Source organism: Palaemon carinicauda, chromosome 16, assembly GCF_036898095.1.
Source record: "Palaemon carinicauda isolate YSFRI2023 chromosome 16, ASM3689809v2, whole genome shotgun sequence".
Classification (NCBI taxonomy): domain Eukaryota; kingdom Metazoa; phylum Arthropoda; class Malacostraca; order Decapoda; family Palaemonidae; genus Palaemon; species Palaemon carinicauda.
Genome location: NC_090740.1, coordinates 69,460,644 through 69,483,485, shown reverse-complemented (window position 1 = coordinate 69,483,485; position 22,842 = coordinate 69,460,644). Strand labels below are relative to the sequence as shown.

The following is a 22,842-nucleotide window of genomic DNA, read 5'->3' as shown; positions in this document are numbered from 1 at the left end:
TCGTCGACGCAAGGGCGCAAATGGTGACGCAAATGTCAGCACCGTATTTTGATGATGAAACCACACTAAAACAAAAAAAAAATCATAATAAAAGGCTACCTATTGTTCTTGAGGTAGACAATGAAGAAACTATATCTAACATAGAAATATATTAAATGCCTGAAAACAATCTGTAAAACAAGATCAGTAAAAGAGAAACGAAACAGGGGTGCCGTTACAGAGATTAGGACCTACCACTATACCCGAGTGGACTACTGAATGTAAACAAACCTGCATTGGTTGTCTGTAAAGTTGTGATATGAGAAGTCGTATGCAGCTGTCACTTAACAATCGAGAACCATACAGTTGTTTATCTTATCCAGAAGAACCTAGTAAGGTAAAGTAGGACTGTAGACTCCCCAAGTGTTATCATAGACAGGATAAGATTATGGGTATTTATGTTAGGTTAACATTAGTAGAGTGTAAATTTAAAATTTTTAGTGTTTATTATTTATGTGATTTAGACCGTTTTAATATATCATTTATTTGCAGTTTAAGAGTCTTCGTAGTTGTTTTGGAGGAATTGGGTCAGCTATATAAAATATGGGTAAATGTTTGTGATAGCACAATATTCCTCATTCCTAATGGAAAAAAAATAATAAAAGTGGGTATTATTATAGTTACGGACGGGGGGAAAATTTGGTATTACTGTGCTGTATTACAGGGCAATGTAACCTAGGGAAAAAAATACATTTTTCTATAGAAAAAATTGCGCTCTTAGAAAATGACACGCGTTCCCGTCGTAAATGAATAGTTTCAGAAATATATATATATATATGGTTTCATATATATATATATAAAACGGATTTTGAGTGAAGCGAAAAATCTATTTTTGGGTGAGCTAGCCATGTCGTCGTGATGGAAGGTTCCTATAGGTAGCTTTCTAAGGGGTATTTGGCTACAGTGATATTCCCAGAGAATTAACCTTTAGGTCTCCAGAATTCTAACTCCTGGCGTGAATATCCTTAAAATTTCTCTTAAGGATATTGAATAATATCAGCGCATGTATATCTTGATACGACACATAGCAATCTTCACCCCGAATAGCGTTTTCGTTTCGAGAGGGGAAGAGTGGCAAAAATAGAAGGGAAGCCTTTATCAAGGTTACCCTTCCTCCCGTACTACTATTGAGTATGTAGATGGTGCTCATTCCTTGTAGCATTGAGCATGGTGCTACAGATATAGTAATTTCAGGAGGGATCTGCCAAAGGCTTTTCCATAGAAAAGGAGGGCGGGTCCATCAGGATGACATGGCTATCTCACCCAAAAATAGAATTTTCGCTTCTCTCAAAATCCGTTTTTTGGGCTCAAGCCATGTCGTCCTGATGGAAGTTTACCAGAGAATTACTAGCAAGTACTGTATCTCTGGATTTTCATAGGTGCCTTAACCTTGGGACAATTTTACTATGGTCATCCGGACCATTGAGACAAATGACGTTACCGTTATCCATCATTACCACTAATCATGGACAATGTTACTGCTTCCTGCCCCCTGCAGGGAAGAGTCATACTAGACAGTAGAAAAGGGGTCTCAAGGTTTGCATATATTGTATGAACAAACATAAGTATCCACTAGATATACAAAAGGTCTCACGGTTTGTATATGTTGTCGGATCAACTAAGTGTCAACTTTATCCATTGTTTGTAAGCATACAATGATATACAGTATATGAAGTTTACTTGAATAAATAAGTAAGAGAACTCTGGCATATTTAATGTGCTAATTGCAGGGCGAAATAAGACGCAATTACACTCTATTAGACATTTATTTAGAATAAATGATCAAATGGAATAACGAGAGTAACGTGTTAAGGGAGTTATACGTACAATGTATACAGAAAATATTTTTCTTACTGAAAGGGAAGAAATGATGAGTGCCACTCTAAATTTGAAAATTTTCGATAAATTTTCCTAATATAATTTCTATAATGTTGTATACTATCAACACTGTGTACTGTGTACACACATCACAAGTGTTATCTGTATAATTCCACACCTGAGATTTTGAACAGTCTTAGTGTCACCATGGTGACACTCACTTAAAAGGTGTCGGACTGGAAGTGTCAACACCTTTTCACCCTAATTGATAGTCCCAGTCAATTAACTGTTCATCGCAGCACTAGGCGACAGGTTTTAATACACTACCTGTCGCCACCACATAATACTTCAATTCGTGGACTTGCTTTGCGTAGTGTTTGTAGAACACACTGGATAATTTCCATCCAGTATAAGGTTCAAAACAAGGATCCTTTGGATACTGTCACACTATATCTATAGTAGATTCCAATAGACAACTTGACAACTGAAGAATTTTCTCTCAAAAGTAAAGGACATGAGCACATCCGTCATAATACCCAAAGTAGAATTTAACCCAAGATATAATTGCTGTTGCAGGTGTTGAGGTGCCAGTGATGGGAGATGAGAATGAGAGAGAGAGATTACAATAGATGAAGTGAGGAGAGCACTAGATGAAACGAGAGTAGGAAAAGCGTCTGGTATGGATGGTGTGATAGCTGAGATGTTGAAGGAAGGGGGTGTGACTGTACTTGAATGGTTGGTGAGATTGTTTAATTTGTGTTTGTTCCGTAACTGAAATACAAACCACGCTATTTACATGGGGTGATTACTTCGGCGCAGCCGATGACGAGCCATAAAGTTTTAACGAGGGTTTCCTACCCCACTGCTAGTTAGCGGGGGGGTAGGGAGGGGTAGCTAGCTACCCCTCCCCCTCACACACACCGGAGAATATTTCACTTTATTTTTGGCCCGGATAGTGATCGGAGGTCTCCGCTCCTATCCTCACTTGACGGCCATTATTGTTTTGTCTTTTAACTTACCTTTTCTTATACTTAATATATTTAAACATTACTGATGTTTATATATATTTTTGTCTATAGAAAATAGTAAGTTTCCTTTGCTTTCGGTGTTGTGCGGTGTGTGTTGTGTACGTCTAATAGAGTTTCGCCGGCTTAGGCCACCACGATCTTTTCGTGATCACGGCCTTTCACTTCTAGGCCACTATGGTTGCCTTTCGTGGGGACCGGCCCTTCTCTTGAGGTCGTTCACCTCTTACTCCGTACTACGCCTACGATAGCTTCTCAGAACCGAGTCGCTATTTCGTCTTATTTGTCTCAATTATTTTTACGAATATAATTGTGTTTTAACTTTTCAGCTCAGGGCTCACGTCCCTTCGGGGGTCGGTGATCTTTGGAACATTCAAAGTCAGTTGCATAATTATCTTGTTATAATTCTGTTTTGTTAACTTTCGTCCCCCCCCCTCACCTGGGCATGCCGGATGGGGGGGGCGCATACCTTCTTTCGTTCTTATGTTCTTTCCCTCGGGGTTTCTCTTCGGAGTTTCACCCGGGGGAATTTCTGTTAAATAATTATTCTGTTTTATTTTCCAGTTTACGATGCTGTTTCTTCGTGCCTGTTGTGTGTGCCTGCGAAGCAGAGCTGTCCTGGTTATCCTGGGGAGCGGGCTTCGCCGCCGTCTCTCAAGGCATTCATCAGGGGCGTTTCCTTCTCTTAGAAGTTCCCCCGTGATTGCTGCCAGCTCTTCATTGCATCCTAGAACGATAAGGAGGTTCGCCTCCAGGGTAGTTAATTAACTTCCCTTTTACTTTTCCCTGGTCCTTGGCGGTTATGCTCTTGGGGCTGAGCGACCGCCCTTGTGACTTGCTCAAGGGGCTGAGCGGTTGCAAGGCTAGACCATGGTACTAGCGACTATGCTCTCGGGGCTGAGCGGTCGCTTCTGTAGCTACGCTAAAGGGGCTGAGCAGCTGCAGGATCAGTCCGGCCCTCTCTTGTTCGCGAGGGAGGCCGCACTAAGGGCTCCTCCTCGGAGGATCGCTCCTTTTGTCTCTTCTACGAAGTGTCCCCTCCCGTTCGCGTGAGAGGACACTCACAGAGACTTTTCTTCGGAGGATGGTTCCTGTTTACGTCTGCTGATCTCACGGCCTTTTGGGGCTCCTTCACCAGTCTCTTCTACGAAGTGCTCACCTCTCTCGTTCGCGAGAGAGACCACTCATAGAGACTCCTCTTTGGAGGATTGTTCCAGTCGTCAACAGCTTGCTGTTCAGTCACTAGTACTTCGGTGTTAGTGTCAGGGAAACTTCGGTTTCTCTTTTTCCCTGACCCTTCGGGGTCTCGGATCTTAGTTACGCAGTTCCCTTGGCCTCTTGTAACTTTAGTCACTTCTACACTAAGGTGTTTAGTGACGGAGAAACTTCGGTTTCTCGTTGCATTGACCCTTCGGGGTCTTACAACTATCCCCTCGGGGCCTCGCTACTCAGGCTACGTTAGACCCTTGGTCTCTCGTCCCTCAGTGTTCCTGTTGCCTGCTGTATCTGTTCCTGACTGCAGACGCGCCTTGGGCGCCCACGCCCCCGTTATCTAACGGGCTCCTCCCTTCGGGGTAGGAGAGACTTTCTCACACCTTGAGTAAGTCCCTTAAGTGCCAGGTATCACTCGACTGCTGTTCCTGAGACTGCCTAAGAGACACCCTGTTCCAGTATCCAGTTAGGCTGCTACCAACGTTCCCTGCGCATTTGCGCACATCGTTGGGGTTCCTGAGATAGCGCTCTGGCGCTCACCAGCAGTTCAGCCTTCGGTGTCTAAGTCTCTTCTACGAAGGCCACCTCTCCCGTTCGCGGGAAAGGTACCTCACAGAGACCACTCCTCGGAGTATTTAGCAGTCCTTCAGTTGATCGTCGACACTGAAGTAGACCTCCTGGTCCTCTTCAGGGGATGCTCTCCCTTTTAGGGACACATCCCAGTTCCTGATCTACGAGTTAGCGATCCTTCAACCATTTCCAACGATCTTCTGTTGTGCAGGAGCCTACGATCTTCACTCACGCATAAGCGCTGAAGACCGCCCGCGTACGGGATTACAGTATTTCCCGCCCGCGATATCGCGATCGTCGACGATCGTTAGCCGACGATCTTCTGTTCGCGCTAACGCGTAAGCGTTGATGATTGCCCGCGCGCGGGATGGTTTCCTGCGCGCGATCTCGCGATCGTCGAGGGTCATTAGCCGACTATCTTTTGTTCACGCTAACGCATAAGCGTTGATGATCCCCCGCGCGCGAGAAACTATCCCGCGCGCGGCCTTCAAGGCCCTTCCGCTCGCGATCGTCAACCCAGCAACGGTCGTTAGCCGGCGATCTTCGGATCCAGCGCTAGGAGCGCAAGCTCTGACGATCTTCTTAGTGTGCGTAAGCGCCGAGGATCGGTCTGTGCACGGGATGGTTTCCCACGCACGTCAACGAGGCCGTCCGCGCTCGGTTCTCCGCACGCGATCATTGACGGCCGTTAGCCGGCGATCTTCGGATCCGGCGCTAAGCGGAAGTGCCGACGATCTTCTTAGTACGCTTAAGCTCCGATGATCGTTCTGTGCGCGGGATGGTTTCCCTCGCACGGCAACGAGGCCATCCGCGCGCGGTTCCTCGCACGCGATCGTCGACGGCCGTTCGCCGCCGATCTTTGGATTCGACGCTAGGCGCGAGCGCCGACGATCTTCACAGTACGTGGGAGCGCCGAAGATCGTTCCGTTCGCGGGATAGTTTCCCGCGCGCGACCATTGAGGCTCACGCCATCATCGCACGGATCGTCCGCGCGCGGGCACCGTGGTTTCCGCTCGTGATCGCCGACTATCTTCTCTCGCGCGCGAGCTCCGATAATCGTCGCTTACGCGTGAGCGTCGAAGATCGTCCGGGCTCGTGCGAATCGCCAATGATCGTCTTACATAGTTGGAGATCATTCGCACGCGGGCACTATGGGTCCCCTCTCAGTGTCTCCTACGGTTAGCGCCGACGATCTTCGTACTCGCATAAGCTCCGAAGATCGTCAGCGTTTCTTCCGCGCGTGGGATGATTCCCTACATGCAATCGCCGACGGCTCTAGCACCGGCGATCTTTTTTCGCCGAGATCGTTCGTGCGTGGGATGGTTTCCTTCGCCCACGATCTTTCACGTGCAAGCGCCAGCGATCTTCCTACGCGCGGAGACGCGGGGATCGTTCACGCGGTCGCCGATACGCTCACGCGGGTACGCGAGCAGGCGTGCGCGGTTATTCTGCTATGCATGCTTTATTCACGCGCTACCCAGATCTGTGCTTTTCGCGCGATCATCAGCGTGATCGGCGCACCGTTCTCCGACACGACCGCGCGCTGTTTACATCAGGGCTTATGGCGGTCAGGCCACCTCCGCGTTTCCCTCCCCCGTAGCGCAGAGCAGCGCCCTCTCCGGAGGGGGGGAGGTTTCCGGACAGGTCAAAGGTCTCTTCTCCCTTCACTGCAGATTCTCTACTGGCGAACCCTCATGTGTCATCTCCCCCAGAGGATCGAACGATCCTCTTCCCTCCAGAGGGACTCCCTGTCAGCGCGAGGATTGGTCGGCATCCCTGGTGGGATGCCGTCGTCAAAGTGCTCAAACAGGCGATGAGCCTGTGCCTTCTGACTGGGGTCACTAATCAGTAGCAGCTTCCTCTCCCCCTGAAGGGGGTGAGAGGAATCCCTGGCATGGTATCTTCCCCAAGGACTATCCTGTCCCTTCGCGAGTCCTTACGCAGGCGATGAGCCCTCCTCAGACTCCATCTCCCCTCCCCTGCGGATGAGCTTTGCCCATCCCCAGGAGGGTCGGAAGACCCGGTCCTCTCCTCCTTCATTCCATAAGAAGAATCCTCGCCTCTTCCTGAGGATCCTATCGTGCGGAGGGGGTGAAGCCTTACATCCTTCATTGCTGGGGTCCTGTTTCCCTCCTAGGAGGGATCCTGAGGCCCTGTCTTCCGCAAGGATCCGACAGGATCCAGTTGGACCGCAGGGGTCTACTAGGCGAAGTGGAGAGTCTTCTGTGGTTGGTGTCGTGGGAGAGATACCTCTTCCCTTGAGGCCATTTCTCCAGCAATAACGGAGTTACAGTGATCCCTCGCTACTTCGCGGTTCGACTATCGTGGATTCACCACTTCGCGGATTTTTTTCATAACGCATGTATAAACATATATCGCGGATTTTCCGGAAATTTCAAAAATACCGCGATGTGACCGATGGTGCGAGATTGGAGAAAGTAAGGAAAATTGAATCATGATTGATTTTCAATATAAATGAAACTTTGAGGAGTAACAAAGATATCATTTGTTAGAGAGATAGAGAGAGGTAAGGAATGGGAGGTACTGTAGTGAAAAGTAGCCCACAGAGAGAGAGAGAGAGAGAGAGATAGAGAGAGAGAGAGAGAGAGAGAGAGAGTGTGTGTTGTTTTAAATGTAATAAACAAAAAAAATTGATAGGTTATAACACATTGGTGCTTATGTAATATCAACTGTATAGATGGTTTGAATAAGTTAAGAAATGGTATAAACGATACTTTGTTAGTGTATTCGTACACTCAAGAGCGGCAGCTAGATGTCAGCTGATCTGATCACAGCCAAAAGTAAAACAAAAAGAAGTCAACAATACTCGATTTTTAAAACACACCCGAAATTTAAAAACAAAAGTACACGCTTTCTTAATGTGCAATTAACTATTTAAAGAGTAGCAATTTTCTAGAATAAAATGATGTTTCCCAAAAAATAGTGGTTTGCTGACGAAATTGGATGCCGTATTTTTAGCAACGATCGAAATGGATGTAAACTCGGCATAGTTTTTTCGTTTCGTATTTAATTGACACTAAGAAATCTAATTTTAGTTTCTTCATCTATACCTAAGTGTTGTATAACACGAAGAGAGAGAGAGAGAGAGAGAGAGAATGAATCCGCTGTTGTAATCGAATGCCGTGTTTTTGTTTCGTGAGAATTTCATCACCACGACTAACAACAACATACTGTACTGAACTTTACAGTATTATACAGACTACTGTAATATGATAAAATTAAATATTTGTAATAACCTATTTTATATGAAATGGGACTATTTTTTTGTTTAAAATTTACATTTACGTACGTAAAACAACTCTCTCTCTCTCTCTCTCTCTCTCTCTCTCTCTCTCTCTCTCTCTCTCGTAAATTGTTTTCCTGCTTCGCTACGTATTTATGATTTTATATAGATACGGTAAATATTTGTAATAACATATTTTCTAAAAGCTTTTACTGTAATATCATTATTCATCACTTTCATCATGCGCGTTAAATGCCTTCGTTTGTTTATTACGATCGAAGATGGAGCGTACTTTATGACGCCGCCTGAAACGGCGGCGTCATAAAGAAAAACATTTCATTTGGAAGTCCTAAGAAAAATTAAGTAAAACATTGGTAATAACAAAATCAACATACTGTATAATCAATATGATCGATGCAAAAACTAACCTATACACAGATGTGTACACTAAATGCGTTTTTGTTCCGTAACCGAAATACAAACCACGCTATTTACATTGGGTTTACCTTTTAGCGCTCTCATGATGATCATCCCTGCTGTTCCTGTTGGTTCCTGTTACGCGCCCTGTGCGCCCACGTTCGCCCTCGCGATCTAGAACTTCGGTTCAGGTCTGGGTCAAGGACTCTTCTTCTATGCGCAGGCTTCCACGCGTTGCCTTCTGCTCGTCAGCGATCATCAGCTCGCCAGCGATCACCTGCTTGCCAGCGTTCACCTGCTCGCCAGCGCGCACAGGCGATTTTAGTATCGCCTATTCAACAGCGTTCTACACGTCAGCGATCACCTGTCTCTCGGCGATCTCCGGATTGCCCGCGTGTGTTACAGCCGGCGCGCCAACGTTCTCCAACGCTTCTGAAGGAACATGGTTCGCCAGCTACTAGCTCGCCATCGCACGATCGCCCACCTGCTCATGCTGCTCGCCATCGCGCGATCGCCCACCTGCGCATGCTGCTCGCCATCGCGCGATCGCCCACCCGCGGATGCTGCTCGCCATCGCGCGATCGCCCACCCGCGCATGCTGCTCGCCATCGCGCGATCGCCCACCCGCGCATGCTGCTCGCCATCGCGCGATCGCCCACCCGCGCATGCTGCTCGCCATCGCGCGATCGCCCACCCGCGCATGCTGCTCGCCATCGCGCGATCGCTCACCTGCGCATGCTGCTCGCCATCGCGCGATCGCTCACCTGCGCATGCTGCTCGCCAACGCGTCGACATGCCACAACGCGCCATCGCCAACCTGCGCGTTAGCGCTCACCAGGTCACCACCGATCGCCTGTTGATCCATATCGCCAGCGGTCTTCCTCGCCTACGCGGCAGCGCGTTTCCTCGCCATCACACTAACGCTTGCGTTCGCCGCCTCGGACTCGCGCTCATTCACCTGCCCACCCTCGCGACCGCTCGCCTGCCCACCCTCGCGACCGCTCGCCTGCGCGCCCGCGCAACCGTTCGCCTGGGCGCCCGCGCGACCGCTTGCCTGCGCGCCCGCGCGATCATTCGCCTGCGCGCCCGCGCGATCATTCGCCCACGCGCCCACGTGCCTGCACGTCAACGCTCATGCGCGTCAGCGCACATGCTCTCCAATGTTCGCCCGCGCGCGAACCAACGGTATTCCATCGCGCGGACGGACGGTGTTCCGTCGCGCGAACCGACGGGGTTCCGTCGCACGAACCGACAGTGTTCCGTCGCGCGAACCGACGGTCTTCCGTTGCGCGAAACGACGGTGTTCCGTCGCGCGAACCGACGGTGTTCCGTCGCTCGAACCTACAGTGTTTCTTTGCACGAACGTCGGCTTAATTCTTGCAGTATCCATTGCTCGTCTATGGGTTATCGCTCACCGACCACCAGCTCTCGCCCTTCCTACCACGCTCGCCTTCCTTCTGCGCTCCTTCGCTCACCTTCGTTTGCGTTCCTGCGTGACCGCGCATTGGCGCTTCCACGTTTGCCCACGCGCAAATCTTTGAATTACCACCGCGCGAGCTCCAGGGCGATTACGACCACGATTCGCATTGGGGTTTTCGCAGCATGGCCAGCCTGGCGAGTTCTTCTGGAGCGTATTTCCAGAACACGGCCTCACCCCGTAAACGCAGAGCATGGCACTTGCAAGAATAGGAAGAAACTTCAGGGAGGTCTGAGCAACACTCCTCTTTCCAGAACCTGGGTTAGCCCTTCCCCGTCATTCCCTGGAAGGATTTTTGGCGGGGGGCTTTCCGTTCGAGATTTCTCCATCGGCCAAGGGGTGACTGCTTACCCCTTCCTCTGGGGCCTTACCAGGTCCTTTCCCTCCTCGGTTACGGCCCGAGGTTTGGTTCAAGGAAGCTACAGGAAGATCATGGGTACTTTCCTCCTCTCGGGCTCAGGCACCTTGGCCTTTCGTCGTTAAGTATCTAACTTGCGGACAAGCTCGATGTTGTACCATCGGGACGCGCTGACTGAGGGCTTCCTTCGGGTGTCTCATCTGTGGAGGTCGACAACCTCAGACACCCTTCCATCCTTGAGAAGAGTTTGTTTGTGCCCAAGGACAGAGACTTAGCGGCTGTGCGGAGGAAATCGACTTCCGTTTTCACTCCTCCAAGGCGCTTTCTTCCAGACTCTGCAGGGCTCCAGCGCCCTTTTCTTTCAACCACGTCGGCCTAAGTTATCGGCTACGACAATTGGGACAAGGTGTCCAATTGCAGTTTCCTCCTGTCAGGAACAGATGGCACGAGAGGCTCCCCTGGGGGGGCATAGTCCTAAAAGGAGCGGCAGAGTTCACGAACTCTAGGATTGCAGGTTTTTCGCTGGGAGGATGCTTAAGGTTACTCATCCGGTGACAGCTTCCCGATGCCCATTCCCGCACAATCTCTGTGATCAGCCAAGGATATCGCGCCTGCCGTCTCTGTCAGCGAATTCAGTGTCTCTGAACCTCTTATGCCATAGCGTCGGCTAGAGTTGCCCGGTTGGGCAGAATGATCCATACCTTAGGCGGTCCTCCATAGGATCATCGACGGCTTCACTCCCGGCCTCTTCAGTCGATCCTTTCTTGTAAGGAAGGATCTGAGAGGGGAGTTCCGTAGTCGACCTCTCAGCCCTGATCAAATTTGTCAAACAAACTTCGGCCAGCGTAGAACAGCAGAATCGATCAGACTGGTAACGAGGTGACAGGACTCCTTAAACCCTGGATTGGAAGGACGGGTACTTTCAGTTTCCATTCCATCCATCTTCCAGGGAGCTCGTCGAATTCAGCCTAGACTGCAAGTATTCCTGCTTATGATGCAGTGTGGCTATCCCGCTGTGGCATAGCAGGTTTTCTTCCCCCAGAGAACTCTCCCTGCTTTCCTCATGGCCACTCAGGTGCAGGCTTCTGCTTCCTCTGCTTTTTGGAGGGCTGGTCAACTCCGGTAGGCTCGGGTTCGACCTTCTTCAGCGCCGGGACAAGCTTCCGGATGCTTACCATGAGTGTGGGTTCATGGTATTTTGCTTGGAGCCTTTTCTTCTTCTGCCTCAACATCTGGAGTATCTGGCTATGATATTGAGTCAACAGCCTTACCACGTTGGAAACCCCGCTTCTCGTCCGTCCAGCGAGGTTAAGCAACGTCAGTTCTGGTGGGTACTTGGATGGGTGACTACCTGGGGACGCCAGATTTTGTTGCCACATCCTCCGAGCCTTCCTTTCAGTTGACTGTGGCAAGACTGAGGAGTCGCAGTACCTGTTCTCAGTCAAGCAGAGCTTTCAGCCCTACCTTGGAACGTTTCCTAGTTCTCCTTTCCTCATTGACCCGTCTATAGTCCGAACGGTTGCCTCAGGATAAGTTCCATGTGGGGCGGTCCAAGTTCCGGTGGTTTCAGGCAACGTTTAACCGGACTTCCTGGCCCCTATGGGACCAGCGGAACTATTAGACCTGCAATGGGTGTTGACCTATGGAACCTCTTGATGGTAGTGGATATTCTCGTCCTTTCCCCACATCCTTGATGCTGTTCTCGGACTCGTCAAAGGAAAGGGGGGGGGGGGGTGGCATGTACCGGTCCAGGCCTATGGTCAAGACCTGAAGGATACCTCTCCATCATTCAGGCAGGCTTAGGGGCCGTAGTCTGGCCCCTCTACAGATCCTACAGCTCCTGCCGAGTCGCCCCGTGCGCGTCGACTTCATGATTCTGGCGTGTTCTAACCAGCAGGGGACGCATTTTCACACCTTCACATCTTGCAGTAGAGATACTGGGATGATTGAGATTCTCTCAATACCACCATCGGCTCTCTCATTCCAGGCAGAGGAATGTTCTCTCCGACTATCCGAGCAGAGCCTCGTAGAGAGAGTGTACCTGGGGGTCTTTGACCTTGAGTAACCAGCAAGTCCTGGTCTGGGGGACCTGATCGCGACAGCTTGGAACCTCAAGCTTCCGCTGTTCTTCCCCCCAGTCTCAGACCCCGAGACTCTGGCAAGATGCATTCCGGTGATGGTGGGACAACTTCGACGCCTGCGTCTTCCTTCCTTTTTGTCTGTGGACAATGGGTCTCAACAAGACCAGGTTGTCTGTCAACCTTTCAATGGGAGAGCTCCACTGGGACTATGCGCAGAACGGTTTCTGGACCCTCTGCTTCCCCTGACGGAACTCCCGGGAGAGCTTCTACCACGGCGCAGACTACTCAAACAACCACACTGCGACATCTCTCCCGAACCGGGGCGTCGCTTCGGCTTCATGCCTGGAGACACTACGCCTCCTCCTCAAGAAGAGACAACCCGCTACAGTCGCGGTACGGAGGTCGCGTCATCTGCGATAGTCATCCGCAGGGGTCTTCCAGGCAAAGTGAAGAGTCTTCGGTGGTTGGTGCCGTGGGAGATATACCTCTTCCCTTGAGGCCTCTTCGCCAGCAATAACGGTCTTATTGCCTTTTGGCGGGAGGAAACTCCTTTCCGCTCTCGGCAATGAAGCCTGTCGTTCAGCCTTTCCCTGACCTTCAGGCTTAAAGGAATAACTTTTTCCTGCCCGCTGGATCTTTCCTCGCTCATGCAAAGGTACGATCGTCCCTGCCCTAGTCGGAGGAAGACCTCCAACTTGGAGCATGGCTCGGACTTTTAGTCCTTTAAGAGATCTTCTCAAGACCCTTTACGACAGGCCTCGGATTGTAATCCGCCTTGGGTCTCCTGCTCACTCTGGCCACGGCCAGTGTGTAAGCAATCTTCTTGGTCTCGTACGACTCCGCCCTTTTTAAGGAAGAGGGGAAGGCAACATTCAGGTTCGCTCCTGAGTTGTTGGCTAGACTCAGAATCTGGGGGTCCCGGCCCTTCGGTCCAATTCCTTCAAGATTTCGAGTCTCCATTCTGTATCTGATGTCCCAAGACCTTCTCTTTCTTGCCAGTAAAGGAATCGAGAGGTTAGCTTTGGGAACAGCTGCAGTTTGTCCTCAGTTGCAGCAGATTTGGGAGCACAAGGAGGACACGGGGGAGAGTCACCAGTATACCTCTTCAGCCCGGACTCAAGGACATTCATCTCGACCTGTCTCCAGACCCTCCCCCGTCATGTCGCCCTACAGCACGATGTTGGATACATCGCAACGTCCCTCGCCTTCGAGTAATACTACTCTGTGACGCAGGTGCTACAAGCTGGAGTCTGGAAGCGTCTAATGACCTTCGCAGCCCGCTTCCTGCAGGGCGTGACCCACAGGAGTCTCGATACGTTTTCTATCGCTCTGTGGTGGCTACACAACAGCTGGTCTAACCTCAGGCTCCTTTTTGGACAGGTAGCAGAAGGTTGAGGGCATTGTTATCAGGTTTTAGTCTGCATGAACGAAAGAAGTATGTCTGGCCCTTATTTCTTTCTTCATCATCCCCTCTACGGGGAAGCAGCATCCTGGTCTCTGCATAGCTGACCTCGAACTTCTGCAGGTAAACCATGCTTCCTTGTGTTCCGAGTATTGAGTCAATACTGTCGCGTCCCCCATACCCTGACGAGGTGGTATTGGGAACGTCCTAACCCAGAGTTCCTTCTGGAACTCCAGGTCAACTGCCTAGGACGGGTCACACTTTCTTCCTTCACACACAAGCTTATGTAGGCCACACGGTTCCTTGCTGAGCAAGGAACTTGTGAGGTGCAGGGACTCCTTTTCTCGAGTGCGACTCACTCGGATTCTGAGTCCCCGGGTAAAGCCAAAGCCAGTATGGCTGGGGACTTTCCACCCTACCTAATGGGTAAGTCACCCAATGTAAATAGCGGGGTTTGTATTTCGGTTACGGAACAAATGACAAATTCGAAGATAATTTGTATTTTTCCTAACCATACAAACCTTAGCTATTTACACATATTTGCCTGCCAGCCCTGTCCCCCAAGACAAGTCCTACCTCTAAGTGAAAGTGAACATTCATCTGTGTGTGGGGGGGGGAGGGGTAGCTAGCTACCACTCTCCTACCCCCCCGCTAACTAGCGCGGGGGTAATACACCCTCGTTAAATTCTAATGGCTCGCCATTTCAGCTGCGCTAAAAGGTAAACCCAATGTAAATAGCTAAGGTTTGTATGGTTAGGAAAAATACAAATTATCTTCGAATTTGTCATGTTTCTTCATTATGATCAGAGATAAACGTAAACTAAACATTGGTTGCCATTTTTTATCGTGCTTTTTGGCGTGTTTAGGAAACGCATGATATAAAATCGCCTTTAATATTTGTGCCTGTTTTAGTTTAGGGTACTGTAGTACATGCATTAAGTGTTCTGTACATTAAAGGGTAGTTTGTTAACAGTACTACGTACAAGGGAAGGTTTTAAAAGTCTGAATATACATGTTAAATAAATACGTAAATATGGTGGCACTACTTCGCGGATTTTCACCTGTCGCGGTCGGGTCTGGAACCTATCTACCGCGATAAACGAGGGATCACTGTATTGCTTTTCGGCGGGAGGAAACTCTTTTCCGCTCTCGGCAGTGAAGCCTATCGCTCAGCCTTTCCTTGGCATTCAGGCTGAAAGGAATAGACTTTTTCCTTCCCGCTGGACCTTTCTTCGCTCATGCGAAGCTGCGAACGTCCCTGCCCCCAGTCGGAGTGAGACCTCCTCCATGGAGCATGGTTCGGACTCTTTAGCCCCTTAAGAGATCTTCTCAAGAACCAGTACGTCAGGCCTCTGATCATATTCCTTCTTGGGGGACGGTGCTCCTGCTCACTCTGGCCTCGGCCAGTGTGTAAGCAATCTTCATGGTCTCGTACGACTCCGCCCTTTCAAGAGAATAGGGGAAGGCAACATTCAGGTTCGTTCCTGAGTTGTTTTCTAGACTCAGAATCTTGGAGTCCCGGATCTTCGGTTCGACTCCTTCAAGATTTCGAGTCTCCGTTCTGTATCAGATGACCCAAGCCTTCTCCTTCTTGCCAGTAAAGGAATCGAGGGGTTATCTTTGAGAACAGCTGCAGTTTGTCCTCACGTGCAAGCCGGTTTGGGAGCACAGGGAGGAGACAGGGGAGAGTCACCAGTATACCTCTTCAGCTTGGACTCAAGGGCATTCATCTCGACGTGAATCCAGACCCTCCCCCGTCACGTCGCCCTACAGCACGATGTCGGATACATCGCAACGTCCCTCGCCTTCGAGTAGAACTACTCTGTGACACAGGGGCTACAAGTTGGAGTCTGGAAGTGTCTAATGACCTTCGCAGCCCGCTTCCTGCAGGATGTGACCCACAGGAGTATCGATACGTTTCTATCGCTCTGTGGTGGCTACACAACAGCTGGTCTAACCTCAGGCTGCTTTTTGGACAGGTAGCAGAAGGTTGAGGGCATTGTTATCAGGTTTTAGTATGCATGAACGAAAGAAGTATGTCTGGCCCTTACTTCTTTCTGCATCGTCCCCTCTACTGGGAAAGCAGCATCCTGGTCTCTGCATAGCTGACCTCAAACCTCTGCAGGTAAACCATGCTTCCTTGTGTTCCGAGTATTGAATCAATACTGTCGCGTCCCCCATACCCTGACGAGGTAGTATTGGGAACGTCCTAACCCAGAGTTCCTTCTGGAACTCCAGGTCAACTGCCTAGGACGGGTCACACTTTCTTCCTTCACACACAAGCTTATGTAGGCCACACGTTTTCTTGCAGGGCAAGGAACTTGTGAGGTGCAGGGACTCCTTTTCTCGAGTGCGATTCACTCGGATTCTGAGTCCCCGGGTAAAGCCAAAGCCAGTATGGCTGGGGACTTTCCGCCCTTCCTAAGGGGTAAGTCACCCAATGTAAATAGCGTGGTTTGTATTTCGGTTACGGAACAAATGACAAATTCGGAGATAATTTGTATTTTTCCTAACCATACAAACCTTAGCTATTTACACATATTTGCCCGCCAGCCCTGTCCCCCAAGTCAAGTCCTACCTCTAAGTGAAGTGGGACATTTCACAGGTGTGTGAGGGAGGGAGGGGTAGCAAGCTACCCCTCCCCCTACCCCTGCTAACTAGCACGGGGTAGGAAACCCTCGTTAAAATCTAATGGCTCGTCATTTCAGCTACGCCGAAAGTAATACCCAATGTAAATAGTTAAGGTTTGTATGGTTAGGAAAAATAAAAATTATCTCCGAATTTGTCATTTTTGTAACAGAGTCCTTATGTGTTTAAGGATTAATATCCTGAACTTACTGTTTTTTTATGAACTTGTTGAGTGGCGACCAGTCCAGAATGACTCTGAGTTTTTCTGAGTCCTTCTTGGGAACACAAAACAGCCTTCCCTGGAATTTGATGGACTTTGCTTTCCTTATAATCTGTATGCTCAAGAGCTATAGGGTATATTCTTCTAGTGTGGGGTTGGAGTGTTGAAAGAATTGAGGAAATGATGGTGGAGACTTGTTCCGTTTCCATCCTAGTCCAATCTTGATTAGGCCGTGGGCTCAAGGATCGAAGGTCCAATGATCCTGAAATTGTTGGAGCCTCCCTCCTACCGGAAGCGTTTACTTGCTTCGATTGATTGGAGGGTTTACCTCCTCGACTACATCCTCCCTTACCTCTTGAGGGACTTCTAGAGGAACCCCGTCTGGATCCTTTACCTTTCAACCGAGAGGTAGTGGTCTGCCTCTCAAACCTGGGGTTGAATGCTGGTGACTGGGCAACTAGCTGTTGAGGCACCACTTGGAAGGTGGTCTGTGTTTGGGCCACCATTTGGGGCACCGTGGTCATAGTAACTGTGAGATGTTGTTGAGCAGGCCGAGGGGGAAGTCTAGACTTCTCCGTCTTCCTTTTAGGTTGGGGACCAGCATCCGGGGAAGACTTCCTCTCTGAAGATATGCCCCACTTCTGGAGAAGGTTCCTATTCTCCGTGATGGCTTTCTTGACTACCTCTTTGACTACTTCGTTCGGGAAGAGGTCTTTACCCCAGATGTTAGAAGATATCAGCTTCCTGGGTTCATGTTTCACTGTTGCAGCAGCGAATACGAACTCTCTACAGGCTCTCCTAGCCTTCATGAAAGCATACAGGTCCTTTACTGGGGTGACCATATGCATTTTGGCTAGGACCATGAGCATGTCTGGGGTACTTCGTTGGCCTGCACACATCTCTATGCAGTTTTGTAGGGATAAAGATGCCGCAAGTCTCTCCTTCGTCTCTTGTTCCTTGCACAAGAGAAAGTCAGACAGTTTAGGGAGATTCTCGCTAAACTGTCGTCCACTGATGTCTGCGTCCAGTTTCCCTACTGAGAAGGTTAGGTGGACTTCCTTCCATTCCTTCTCCTGCATGGGCAAGGCTAACGACAGAGGCCTGCACTCCTCTAGTGCAGGGCATGGTTTGCCTTCCTCCACTGCCTTGGCAACAGATTTAAATGCCTTCAACGTGAAGGGGAAGGCTATTGAAGCAGGAGCAAGAAAGGTAGGGTGTTTCTTGCTCAAGGCGGACATTTTTGATACCGAATAGCCTGCCTTTCTCAGGCTACTTGAAAAGAGAGCCTGTGCCTTATCGTGGTTGAAAACCATGACCTCCTACGGTTCCCTCTCCTCTTTTGGCATTGGTTCATTTTTCAGTCGAATGAAGCAATCAGGGTAAGTGTTAAAGCTTGGCCAAAACTGGATGTCGTCTAAGGAGACAGCTCCCATCTTCTCTGAGATGTAGACTTTGTCGTTCGAAATCGGCATAAACTCCATATGCCTCCAGGGATTGGTTTAGGAGCAGGTCGGGAGCTCTTGGCCTCTGGGTTGCTTGTATGACCCTCGGGAGGCAATAAGTGGAGCTTCACGGAGCTCTCTCTCAAATTTTGCTTCCCTTGCTTCGCCTCGTTTGCGAATTTTAAATATTTAACTTAGCCGGTGAATATATAATAGCTGACGTCTCCGGCGGCTCGACAGAAAAACACAAAAACTCGCGAGCGATCGCTATGAAGGTTGCGGGTGTGCCCACCAGCGCCAACTATCGGCCAGATACCGCATATACATGTAAACAGCTCCAGTTCTTCTCTGTCGGTCTGATCGACAAGTTGATTCCATTACTCGCTGTTAACCTGGAGTTTTTTCAACAGTCTTGGTGAAGTACTTCTTTTTGGTTTGAGCTTTCGCTGTGCAGGTGTTTTATCTTCAACTTAAACTCTTGAACTCTTTTTTGGATAGATTTAATTGTTGATGACTTTGGATGGGTTTTTGGACTTTCTTTGACTTTTCAAAATGGCTGACCCTTCTCCAATTCCTAGATTTCGTAAATGTAATGCTAGGGATTGTAATAAGCGTCTTCCAAAGGCCTCTCTCGACCCACATACTGTGTGTTCTAATTGTCGGGGTAAAACCTGTCAATTAGGAGATCGGTGTGATGAGTGCGTGGGCCTTTCAGAATTCGATTGGCTTGAGTTTGACAAGTATTCTCGTAAGCTAGAGAGAGATAGGGTGAGGAGAAGTTCCTCTAGATCGTTAGAATTTTCCTCCTCCCATGCCCCTGAACCTAATCCTTCCCCAGTAGTAGTTGTGCCTGAACCCTCTACTAGCACTCAGGAACCATCAATGCGGGATATGTTACGTGCCATTCAAGCTTTGGGCGAGAGAGTTGAGTCGTTAGCTACGGACCGTAATCAACTCATGGCGGACGTAAAAGAGTTAAAGTGTCAGAGTGCCACATTAGAAAATCGTGGGGAGAAAGTGATTAGTGCGCAAAGTGTTATCAGTGTTGCGACCGAGGGTTCGTCTGTTCGTGCCTGTCGTTCGCCTAGTCCGAGACCTCTTGCAAGCTCCCAAGCCCCAGGGAGAAGTAATGTCGTAGGACTTATGGGTTCGAGAGGCTTTAACCAACGAACAGACGTTCCCTCTATGGTTTCAGGCGTGTCTCGTCAAGACCGCCCCTACCATAAGACGAGCGAGACGGTTTTCTCCTCGTCATCCGAAGGCTTATCGCGTAAGAAACCGTGGAGCAAGGTTTCGAGACCCTTAAAGCGAAAGTCAGTCCCTTCAGGACAGGTCCAGCGTCCAGGTTGTAGCCATTGGGACAGCTCTGACCCTGTGCAGTCATCGGAAGACTGCTCGCCGCCTAAACAGAAGCGTTACACAGGCTCCGAGAGTCGTAGTGTAGGCAATGTTTTGCAGTCACAGACGTTACCCTCGTCTCTTACCGCACCCATTCCCGTTGATCCTAAATGGGTTGTACTGCAAGACATGCAGGGTAAGCTTGCCTCTCTTATGGAGGACTATTCTGCTGAACAGGTTCACGATGATCCTCGCCGCTTAGCTGATCGAGATCCTGGCCGTCAGCCGCCCAAACGAGCCTTTGCTCGTCCTGTTGACGTTGACGTTACAAAGTCACGTCAGTCACGTTTTGTAGAGCCTCACTCGATGCAGTCCCGTGTTGACTTTCAGCCGCTTGTGGACGTTCAGCCGCTGCCGCATGCTCCTGTTGACGTTCAGGACGTTCGCCAACCAGCGAAGTTGACTTGTTTTGACGTTGAGCGTCAAGCACCGCAGTCAAGAGTTGTTTTGACTGCTCAGTCTAGGCAGTCAAGGCAGTCTCGAGTTGACGTCGAGCGTCCTCCCGCTCCTGTTGTTGTTGCTTCTCAGTCTGTTAAGCAGTTACATGACGTAGCGTCCTGGACTGCTACTGATGCTCCGGTGCGTGTGGACTCTGCTTGTCAAGCATTGCCACCAAGGCAGGTCTCTCCCTTGCTTGAGACTCATCAGTTTTCGGACGAAGCTCCTTCAGATGAGGACGTTGCTGATCCTCATCCTGATGATAATCCTTCAGATGTAGATGAACCTAAGGCGGTTCCTCCTTCGATGGATTTTAAGAAGATCATGATGATTTTCAAGGATCTTTTTCCAGATCACTTTGTTGCTGTTGCTCCTCGTTCGCCTCCGTCTGAGTTTGCTCTAGGCTTAGCTGCTACCAAGCCAGCCTTTACTAAGCTAGTGCTTTCTCGCTCTTCTAAGAGGGCTTTACGTCTTCTAGGCGACTGGTTGGATACCAGGAGGAGTTTGGGGAAGACGGCCTTTGCCTTCCCTCCTTCTAAGCTTGCTTCTAAATCGAGCGTCTGGTATGACACGGGAGAAGTTCTCGGCTTGGGAGTCCCTGCCTCTGCCCAGGGTGACTTCTCAAGCCTCGTAGACTCTCCCCGTCGCCTGGCCATGAGACGCTCGAAGATTTGTTGGTCCTCCTCGGACCTTGACCATCTGCTTAAAGGCGTATTCAGGGCCTTTGAAGTGTTTAACTTTCTTGACTGGTCATTAGGAGCATTAAGTAGGAAGGTCTCGTCTACCGACCAAGATGTTTCCTTACTTATCATGTCCTGTATGGATAAAGCCATCCGCGATGGTTCCAATGAGCTCGCCTCCACCTTTACGTCGGGAGTCTTAAAGAAGAGAGAAACCCTTTGCTCTTTCCTTTCGGCAGGAGTTACTCCCTGTCAGAGATCGGAACTGCTCTTTGCTCCCTTATCAGCGGCCTTCTTTCCTCAACAGCTGGTTAAGGATATAGCTGCTTCGCTTGTGCAGAAGGACACCCATGACCTGATGGCGTCCTCTGCTCGCAAAGGGGCTCCTTCTTCATCCTTTGCTGTGAGACCCAGGATCGAGACTCCTGCATCTAGATTTATCCCGCCCTTTCGTGGCAGAGCTCCCAGCAGGGGAGGCTCTCGTGCCGAGGGAAAGAGAGGTAAGAAAAGAGGAGCCAAGTCCTCCCGTGGCAGAGTCTGACTGCCCACAGCCTCAGACAGCGGTAGGTGCCAGATTGAAGAGCTTCTGGCAGGCCTGGGAGAAGAGGGGTGCAGACCAAGAGTCTGTTCTGTTGCTCAGAGAGGGGTACAAAATACCGTTTGTACGCAAACCTCCTCTAGTAACAACTCCCATAGACCTCTCTCCCAGGTACCGAGAGGAGTCAGAGAGACAAGCCCTAAATCAAGAAGTGTCTCTGTTGCTAGAGAAGGGAGCGGTGGTGAAAGTCTCGGACCTTCAATCACCGGGGTTTTACAACCGTCTCTTCCTAGTCCCAAAGCATACAGGAGGTTGGAGGCCGGTGCTAGACGTCAGTGCGCTCAACGTTTTTGTTACAAAAACAAAATTCACGATGGAGACCACGAAGTCCGTCTTAGCAGCGGTCAGAGAGGGAGACTGGATGGTCTCTCTCGACCTACGAGATGCGTACTTCCACATTCCTATACACCCGGATTCCCAACCGTTTCTGAGGTTTGGTTACAGGAATGTGGTGTACCAGTTTCGAGCCCTGTGCTTTGGCCTCAGTCCTGCTCCTCTCGTGTTTACGAGGCTCATGAGGAATGTGGCAAAATTCCTCCATCTATCGGGAATCCGAGCCTCCCTGTACTTGGACGACTGGCTTCTCAGAGCATCGTCCAGTCATCGCTGTCTGCAGGATCTACATTGGACGTTGGGTCTGGCCAAGGAGTTGGGACTTTTGGTCAACTTAGAAAAGTCCCAACTGATCCCATCCCAGACTATTCTATATTTGGGGATGGAGATTCGCAGTCCAGTTTTTTCGGGCTTTTCCGTCTGCCACCCGAATAGAACAAGCCCTGCTCAAAGTCCAACTAATGCTGAAAAGAGAACGTTGTTCAGTCAGGAGTTGGATGAGTCTCGTAGGGACTCTCTCATCCCTGGAGCAGTTTGTCTCGCTAGGGAGACTACACCTTCGGCCTCTCCAGTTCCATCTAGCCTCTCACTGGAACAAGGGCAAGACTTTAGAGATGGTATCAATCCCAGTCTCCGAACCAGTAAAGGCATGCCTGAAATGGTGGGACAGCAATATCAGTCTGAGAGAGGGACTATCCCTAGCAGTCAAGAACCCAAACCACTTGTTGTTCTCAGACGCGTCGGATTTGGGTTGGGGTGCGACCCTGGACGGTCGGGAATGCTCGGGTCTGTGGACCTCAAGTCAGAAGAGCATGCACATCAACGGCAAGGAGCTTTTAGCAGTCCACTTGGCCTTGATGAAATTCGAAAGCATTCTTCGAAACAAAGTGGTAGAGGTCAACTCAGACAACACCACAGCTTTGGCGTACATCTCCAAGCAAGGAGGTACACACTCCCACACGCTGTACGAGATCGCAAGGGACCTTCTCATATGGTCAAGAAATCGAGGCATCTCCCTGTTGACGAGATTCATCCAGGGGGACTTGAACGTCTTGGCAGACTGTCTCAGTCGGAGGGGTCAGGTGATACCCACGGAATGGACCCTCCACAAGGACGTGTGCAAGAGTCTTTGGGCGACTTGGGGTCAACCCACCATAGACCTCTTTGCCACCTCGTTGACCAAAAGGTTACCGATCTATTGCTCACCAGTCCCAGATCCAGAGGCGATCCACATAGACGCGTTTCTACTGGATTGGTCTCATCTGGACTTATATGCATTCCCACCATTCAAGATAGTCAACAAGGTACTGCAGAAGTTCGCCTCTCACGAAGGGACAAGGTTGACGTTGGTTGCTCCCCTCTGGCCCGCGAGAGAGTGGTTCACCGAGGTACTTCAATGGCTGGTAGACATTCCAAGAAGTCTTCCTCTAAGGGTAGATCTCTTACGTCAGCCCCACGTAAA

General features: G+C 49.8%; 1 protein-coding gene across 1 annotated transcript in view; it reads left to right on the top strand.

The window, feature by feature from the left end:
* Nucleotides 1-247: 247 nt before the first annotated feature.
* Nucleotides 248-22,842, top strand: part of LOC137655763 (tRNA (adenine(37)-N6)-methyltransferase) — a 329,883-nt gene continuing 307,288 nt past the window's right edge. The window contains exon 1 of the mRNA XM_068389875.1: nucleotides 248-376. The gene's annotated coding sequence lies outside the window, so the exon portion shown is untranslated. The remainder of the gene's footprint in view (nucleotides 377-22,842) is intronic.